The following is a 9,571-nucleotide window of genomic DNA, read 5'->3' on the forward strand; positions in this document are numbered from 1 at the left end:
TTATTTTATAATATTTGGAGCAGAGAAGGATATCATATCCCTGATCACACATTTGACTCACACTCAACAAGTTGTGTTTGAGTCCATCTACAAAGAGCACATTCTTAGCTTTTCCTTTTCCATTTACTAGACTAACTATACCTTTTCCCATGAATTTGCCTTTCCAAAAGTGACATTTCGTGTTCTTTGTCCTTTTAAATACGAGTATTTATTCATATCACTTGTCATATACTTTGAACACCCATTTTCTACATACCAATGACTACTTTGATTTTGGGCATAGAATACAATGCCACATTTTTCATTACTTTCTTCATTCTTCTGTTGCTATACCTTGGGTTCTTCTTTGGCTTGCTCGATCTCACGAGCTACTGTAAATTTTTAATATTACATTCAAATGCCTTATGCCCATAATTATGATAGTTATAACATTTAATCACATGAAACAAAGGTGAAAAGGAATTGTTTTCCCTGATAACATTTCCTTTTAAATTGAAAAATATCCTATTTGGCTAGTACAATTTATTTCTTTTATTTCTTATTTTCCCACAATGAAATATGTTCTCATACCCGGGAACGAAATTTTCTACTAATTTTTAGTTGGCTTCTTCTTTGAGGCACAAAATATCTTTGTTGATTTCTTGCTTGAACATTGTATCTTTTCGAATCGTTGTAACTTGAATTTCATTGCTACTAATTTTTATTTTCACCCATCTTGCCTTACTGCTATTATTTTTGCTTTGTTTCTCATGTTATTCGTGATCATTTTCTTTAGCTGCAACTCTGTTTGGTCCCCTGACTGCATCAACAAAGTTAATGGGTTTATTTTCTTCATGTGTTTTTGAGCTTGTATCTCCTTCGTAGCCTAAACTAGTCTTGATATGAGGGGATCTTTGGACACTGAGAATTTCATCGAACTTACTAGATCCTTTGATAAATATATGTTTTAGACTGAATTCTGCCTTAGTATTTTCTATCTCGTTTATAAGGGAGACTACCTCCTCCTTGAGATTTTCACATTCCTTTCCCTTTTCTTCTTTTTGCTCCAGCAAATTATCTTCAATCTTCTTTGATTACTCGATTTTTAAAAGAAGCGGTGCCAAATTTTCAAAGTTACCTTTTTCTTTTTCAAAGTTTGCCAACATCTATTTTTGCATATTATTCTTTTTCCTTAGCCTTTGAATTTCTTCTAAAGCACTGATCAATTCACCTTCCAAGTCTAATTCAACCACTTATTCATAAAAATTTAATTCTTCTTCTAGAGTATCTAAATCCATGACCACAAACTCTTTTTTACTTCCTTTTGCCATGTCCACATCAAAGGATTGTTCATCTTCATCTTTTGAGGAACTACTATCATCTTGAGTATAGAAACTCTTCTTTTTTATATTCTTATCCTTATGTACTTTTCTATACTTATCCTTATGTTCATGTTAATTCTTGTTTCTCTTTTGTGGAAATTTAGATGCATAATCACCTACTTTACCATAATTAAAACATTTGAAAGACAACTTTCCTTTGTATTTTCCAGATCCTCTCTTCAATTTTTTAACAAACCTTGCTTCCTCCTCATCTGAACTTTACCACAATTAAAACATTTGAAAGACAACTTTCCTTTGTATTTTCCAGATCCTCTCTTCAATTTTTTAACAAACCTTGCTTCCTCCTCATCTAATTCATAACTTGACCCATTTTAATCTTCTTTGGACTTGTCATAGACGAAAACCATGTGACAATAATATTACAAGTGATACACGAAAACCATGTGACAACAACATTCACATCACATGTGGGTATTGTTGGAATGAAGTTATTGGTGTACTAGTTTTGTGAATTGATCATCTTTTTTCCGACCATCGTGGACATCCCTTTTAACATTACTCTGCGGCGTCATGGCTTAAAGCCCGTCCATGCCCTGTCACCATTCATGGTTCATGGAACTGATTCGCTCCATGCCCTACGACATTTGACTCTCACACATAACTTTTCACATGGTCTTCTGAACATTCTCAACCACGACTTGCGAGAATACATGGTGTACTTCAATGGGGGCAAAAGGGCATAAGCATTGCATATAACCATTCCACATGAAATATTATATATATAAACCATTACACATGAGCCCGTAACACCTTATATCATTTTGATATATGTGTTTGTGTGTGTTTGTATCCACACCTTATATGTAAACCTTGAAACAATATACCATATCTTATATCATTTCCATACATCATTTCGACATGATATACATATATACCTTATTATGCCCCTCATATTTGACTTGCGTATGCATTTCTTTGTTTTATAAAACCATACATCGCTTCCCCATTTGACCATATATAAACACATACATATATGCATTTGAGGGTGGGTGGGCGGGGGGAATCATAATTATAGTATAACACATAAGAAAAAAACTATAACATTAATGACTTATATTGCGCCTTATCATGCAAAAGGTAATGCCCTACATGTGAATCTAGCCTTTGGAGGCCAAAATTGACGAGATTTTCCTCAAAAATTTTACTCTCTTCACAATAATTTTACCTCCTAAATAATTCCTAGGTATCTATGTGCCTTGCTAGGCATATTTTATTCAATTTCTCTCTTTTGAATTTTTTCAAATAGTTGGTGGACGATCACATTTGTGACTTTCGTCAAACAATTAGTGAACAACCTACAACTTCTAATTTCACTTTTAATTGTGGCCCAATCAAGCCCAACATTGTAAACTAAGCTCTGATGCCATTTTATAATGTCCCTAGCCTCCTACTGGGCAACACTACCACAAGAATGCCACATAAAAATGCATGATTTCTCTGCTGAAGCGAAATTCCTAACCTTATAAAAAAAAATTCTATGCCTGATAGTACTGGCTTTTTATGAATAAATTGCAGAATTTTTATAATGCCAAATTTAACACATACGAACCACAGTTATAATATTACACAACAGAAATATCAATTAATTAACAAAATTTAAGTATAATATCACCAATTTCCCCAATTAGGGTTTATGGAAATGTAGTGTAAAACACATCAACATGCACAAGTAATAACAAGTAGATAACATGTACACGAAACCAAGCTCAAAGTTACAAGCATTAAAATAATTTGTACATAAACCCTGAAGTTATGGTTTTTACATAAAACTATATAAACAACATGGCACAAAGATGTAATCTTTGTCTTTGCATAACGTATACCAAATGACTATGGGCTCTCCATGTTCTTCCCTACCATAGACTGCATGGTTCATGGATTTCAACCATAGGTCACCCTCGATCCGGTGCTACAAATCCACAATAACGGTAAGCAGAAGTAGCCATACATCCATGACCAAGATGCTAACCCAACATCCATGTTTCTTTAGAGCTCTATGCACCCTCCAGCCTAACTACCAAGGTGCCAACCCAAAAATCAAGCTGCTCCAGGGATCCAAGCACCCTCCAGGCCAACAACTGACAGCTTGAATCCATGTGAGCCCCAAGTGTCCACATCACCAACACACGTCATCCAACACCATTGCCCCTTGTTACCATGAAGTAGTGGGCTCTGTAGCCAACCTATTTTATATTATTTTAGTATAAATATGTACATCAACTACATCATATTAAAATCTTAGCCCTCTGGCCACGTAACCAAAATTGGGATATATGCCTGGGCATGTTGGCCCCAAAATATATAACATAAATACATAGGCACACAGACCCACAAAATGTCTTCGACTCCCCAACCTAATATCAAGGTACATACATTTACATCATAAACTAGTGGGGGTATTACATGACTCAACTCTGTTTAGTTCATATCTAGATCCTAGTTAGTTCTAAATATGATTGTTTTGTGCAACCCCTAGATACCCGGATACCCCAAATACTTACTTCAAATGGAAACTCGACTCAAGGACCTAGACACAACTCATTCTACCACTTGAATCTAGTCCCCAGATATGTCACACTTCCCAGATAAGTTCAGAAGAATCCAACATCTGGCCAAATACCATTGGAAAGGTCTTTGAGAGATCTATCCAACTAAACAATTTGCATGTGCTTTTGAACAATTTTACTATAGAAAAAATTCCTTCAAAAAATAGGCTACATCTCATTAGTAATAATCATAAACAAACTCCCCCTGAACCTATATTCAATTGTTCACTTGACACCAATGACAACACTTTTCACAACAATCTTGCCCTTTGGCATTAATTGAAACACCATCAAACATTACTACCAATCATTGATGGAAACTCCATCACTTGGCTACATTGACCCTACTATTGGTTGCACATTCTCCAAGTGTATTGTTTTTCTCACTCCCCCCCTTTGCTTCTAAGAAGCCAATTGAAAATGGAACCACGCTTCCTCTCCCTGTGAATATCTTCATATCATTAACCACAAGGGATCACATCATGCCAATGTTGGCTTACTCTCCCCCTTTAACATCAACAGAAATGGGTTTAGGAACTCCCACTGATTTTATTCTACTCTTGTGGACCTGTTGGCTCCCCGTAAGCTTGCTATTTGTTATTCAGGTATCTTTGCACATATTTGGACAACTGCCCTCTTTGCTTGTGAAGAAGGCTAGTTAATAGAGGAGACAAACATTACTCCCAACTTATGCCTTTAATACTCAAAAGGTTCTCGATCAAGAGGTTTGGTAAAGATGTCATCTACTTGTTCTTTTGTGGAAATATAATCTAGCCTCACAATCTGATTACCAACCTATTCTCTAAGAAAGTGGTACTTTATGGGAATATGTTTGGTTATTGAATGCTAAACAAGATTCTTAAATATGCTAATAGTCATTTTGTTATGGCAGATAATGGAAATAGAATCTGCATAATTTATCTTCATATCTTGTAAGGCTTTCTTCATCCAAAAAAATTGAGTGCAACTAGATGTTGTTGCTATGTATTCAATTTTTTTAGTAGAAAGAGAGATAGATGTTTGCTTCTTGCTAAACCAAGCCACTAGTAACTTTCCAAGAAATAAAAGACATCCACTTGGGATTTTTCTATCATCTATATTTCCAGCCCAATCAACATTTGTATATGCATTTAATGATAAGTTTTACATCATGAATACCATAACCCATAATCCATTGTAGCTCTCAAATATCGAAATATTCTTTTGGTTGTTAGGGGATGAATTTGTTTGGGGGTTAATTGATATTTGGGAACAACACCAACTTGCATAATGTATGGTCTAGTAGTTGTTAAATATAAGAGGTTGTCTATTATTGACCTGTACATTGTTTGATCTACCTTAGGCAACTCATCATCTTTGTCGAGCTTACATATAATGACCATTCGAGTACTGACAAGTGAGAATTATTCCATTCCAAATTTCTTCAACACTTCTGTGATATACTTTACTTAGGAGATGAATATCCCTTTTTATGATTATGTAATCTGTAAACCAAGAAAGAATGAAAGTTCCCCAAGCATGGACATTTCAAATTCAGCTTGCATATCAACTGCAAACTTTTGACTAAGTGCATTTGTATCACTACTAAAAATTATGTCATCAAGGTAAACAACAACAATTAAAATATTTTCATTTTCAGATTTGATATACAAGTTGTTGTTTGTTTCTCCTCTTTTGAATCCGCACTGTAGCATATATTTATCTAATCAAGAATACCATGCCCAAGGTGCTTGTTTAAGTCCATATAATTGATTTTTCAACCTACACACTTCCTCAATATTTTTTGATAGTTGAAAACCTTCAGGTTGTTCAATGTAAACCTCCTCCTTAAGCTCACCATTCAAGAAAGTTGATTTCACATCCATGATATACATTGAACTATTTGTCATAGAAAATTCCAAAACCATTGTGATGGCCTCTAATATGGCTATAGGAGCAAAGGTTTCAGTAAGATCTAAAACTTCGCCCTGAGCACAACTTTTGCATATTAATATAACCTTATTCCTCACCATTTGTCCATTCTCATTTAGTTTATTCCTAAAGACCCATTTGATGTCAATGCTAATTTTGTTTTTTTGTCTTGGAACCAATTCCCTAGTCTGATTTTTTTCAATTTGATGTAGTTCTTCATTCATAGAACTTACCCAAAGTTTACCTCATCTTGCCTGAGATAAATATTTTGGCTCACTTATAGACAAGATAGCAACATGTGCTTGGTTAGGGGGATGCATCACTCTTCTTCTAGTTTGGAATCTGGCATCCAAATCACCCAAAATCTAATTTGAATGATGATGTTTTTGAACATACCTTGAGGGATATTTTGGTTGGGGGCTTTCTCCATCTTCACTAACTTCTCCTTCAAGTTTTCCATCATCATATTCATTGTTGGCATGTTCATTCGAGCTGATATATGTTGGTTTCTTGTCTTCAATAGGAGTAGTCTCATCCACCCTTATTTCAATGGTGTCAAATATTTTTCTTGAGCTTTTATTATAACATCTAACCCTTTCTCTTAGTTGAATATCCTAGGAATATTTCTTCATCAATCTTAACAATATTCTCATCATTATTTTTAATGTAGCACTTACTACCAAAGACTTTGAAGTGCTTTACAATTTTTGGTTTTCCATACCCACAATTCATAGGCGTCTTGCCACTCTTTGGCATGAAGTGATCTTTATTTAAAATAATGATTGTTGTATGAATAACTTTAGCCAAAAATATTTTTGGTATATTTCTCTCATCCATTGATCTATTCTCCCTTTCATCTATGCCATTCAATAGTGGAGTATCTGCAATGGTGAATTGTATTTTTATGCCATGTTACTTACAAGTAATCATCAAACTCGTTAGAATTAAACTACCCACCCCTGTTTGATATTACACACTTTAATTTGCAGTCGGTTTCATTTTCAGTCATGGATTTAAAGATTTTAAATTATTCAAATGCTTATGTCTTTTCTTTTAAGAATTCAACCAAAGTGAGTCTTGTTGTAATCATTAATAATCATCATAATATATAGCTCACCAATTGGAGTTTGAGTTCTTGCAAGACCACATAAGTCCATGTGAACTAGTTGTAAAGGCTTGGTGGACGAGTTTTCTTTGCTCTTGAAGGGAACTCGAATTTTCTTACCAACTTGGCATGACTTACAAATTATGTTATCTAGTTTAGATATCTTTGGAAAGTCCCTTATAACTTGATTTTTACCCAACTTCACAAATATGGTAGAATTTTAGGTATCCTAACCTTCTGTGCCATAACTATCTCTCACCATACTTCCCAAAACAACATTTCTCATTCTCTTCATTTAAAATGTATATGTTGCTTTCTTTTCTGGTAGTTTAGGCCACTACTTCTCCTGTGCCTGATGTTTTTATTTCATAATTTTTGGAGTAGAGAAGGATATCAAATCCCTGATATACCTTTGACTAACTATACCTTTTCCCATTACTTTGCATAGAGCATCATTTCAAAAAGTGACATTTCATGTTTTGTGTTCTTTTAAAGACAATAATTTATTCATATCACTTGTCATATACTTTTAACACCCATTGTCTACATACCAATGATTGCTTTGATTTTGGGCATACAATACAATGCCACATTTTTCATTACTTTCTTCCTTCTTCTATTGCTATTCCTTAGGTTCTTCTTTCGCTTGCTCAATCTCATAAGTTGGTGTGAATTTTTAATATTATATTCATATGCCTTATGCCCATAATTATGGTAGTTATAACATTTAATCACTTCAAACAAAGGCGAAAAAGAATTGTTTTACCTTGGAACATTTCTTTTTAAAATGACAAATATCTACTTCATAGCCTAAACCAATTTTGATATGAGGGGATCTTTGGACACTGAGAAGTTCATCGAACTTACTTGATCCTTTGATAAATTTCTAATTTACACTGAATTGCACCTTAGTCTTTTCTAACTGTTTTATAAGGCAGACTACCTTCTCCTTGAGATTTTCACATTCCTTTCCCTTTTCTTCTATTTGTTCCTGAAAATTATCTTCAATCTTCCTTGTTTCCTCAATTTTTAGAGGAAGCGGTGCCAAATTTTCAAAGTTACCTTTTTCTTTTTTCAAAGTTTGTGAACATCTCTTTTTGCATGTTATTCTTTTTCCTTAGCCTTTGAATTTATTCTAAAGCACTAATCAATTCACCTTCCAAGTCAAATTCAACCACTTATTCATCAGACTCTAATTCTTCTTCTAGAGTGTCTAAATCCATGAGCATGAACTCCTTTTTACTTCCTTTAGCCTTGTCCTCATCAGAGGATTATTCATCTTCATATTCTGAGGAACTGCTATCATCTTGAGTATTGAAACTCTTATTTTTTATATTAGTATCCTTTTGTAATTTTCTATACTTATCATTATGTTCATGTTCATTCTTGTTTCTCTCTTGTGGACATTTAGATGAATAATCACATACTTTACCACAATAAAAACATTTGAAAGACAACTTTCCTTTGTATTTTTCAGATCCCCTCTTCAATTTTATAACAAGCCTTACCTCTTCCTCATCTGATTCACAACTTGACCCATATTTATCTTCTTTGGACATATCATAGACAAAAACGTTCACATCACATTTGGGTCCCATATTGGGCCTCGAGACATCGAAGCATCAGAGTGTCAAATGGAATGACAACGGATTGTCCTAAGGGGTGAAGTCCTAAAGTGATGGGAAAATTAGTTGTTACTTGCAGAAAATGGTAATGATTTCCATCTGGTGAAGTTTGTTCAATGGTATTGGGATGTTGCTCTCGATACTTTGCACTGATAATAGAGTTCTAGCAGCTTCAAGTTATGTGACAAAGTAGTGTTGGACTGAAGTTCTTAGTGAACTAGTTTTGTGAATTGATCAACTTTCATTCAAACGTCATGGCCGTCCCTCTTAATTTTATTTTGCAGCATCGTGGATTAAAGCCTGTCCATGCCCTATCCACATTCATGGTTTTTCATGGAATCGATTCTCTCCATGCCATACGACATTCAACTCTCACACAAAGCTTTTCACATGGTATCCTGAATGTTCTCGACCACAACCTGTGAGAATAGATGGCGTACTTCAGTGGGGGCAAAAGGGCATAAGCATTGCATATAGCCATTCCATATGAAATATTATATATATAAACCATTACACATGATCTCAATAACACCTTATATCATTTTGATGTGTGTGTGTGTATCCACACCTTATATATAAACTTTGTAACAATATACCATGTCCTATATCATTTCCATACATCATTTCAACATGATATACATATATACCTTATGACGCCCCTCATATTTGACTTGCGTATGCAAAATAATTTGTATAAAACCATACATCGCTTCCCCAATTTGACCACGTATAAACACATACATATACAAATTTAGGGGGGGAGAATCAACATTATATTATAACACATAAGAAAAAACTATAACATTAATGACTTATATTGAGCCTTATCACACAAAAGGTAATTCCCTACACATGAATCTAGCCTTCGAAAGCCAAAATTGGCGAGAGTTTCCTCAAAAATTTTACTCTCTTCACAATAATTTTACCTCCTAAATCATTCCTAGGTATCTATGCGTCTGACTAGGCAGATTTTATTCACTTTCTCTATTTTGACTTTTGTCA

Source organism: Pinus tabuliformis, chromosome 8 (assembly GCF_031772625.1).
Source record: "Pinus tabuliformis cultivar Carrire ecotype Pingquan chromosome 8, CPIR1, whole genome shotgun sequence".
NCBI classification, from domain to species: Eukaryota; Viridiplantae; Streptophyta; class Pinopsida; order Pinales; family Pinaceae; genus Pinus; species Pinus tabuliformis.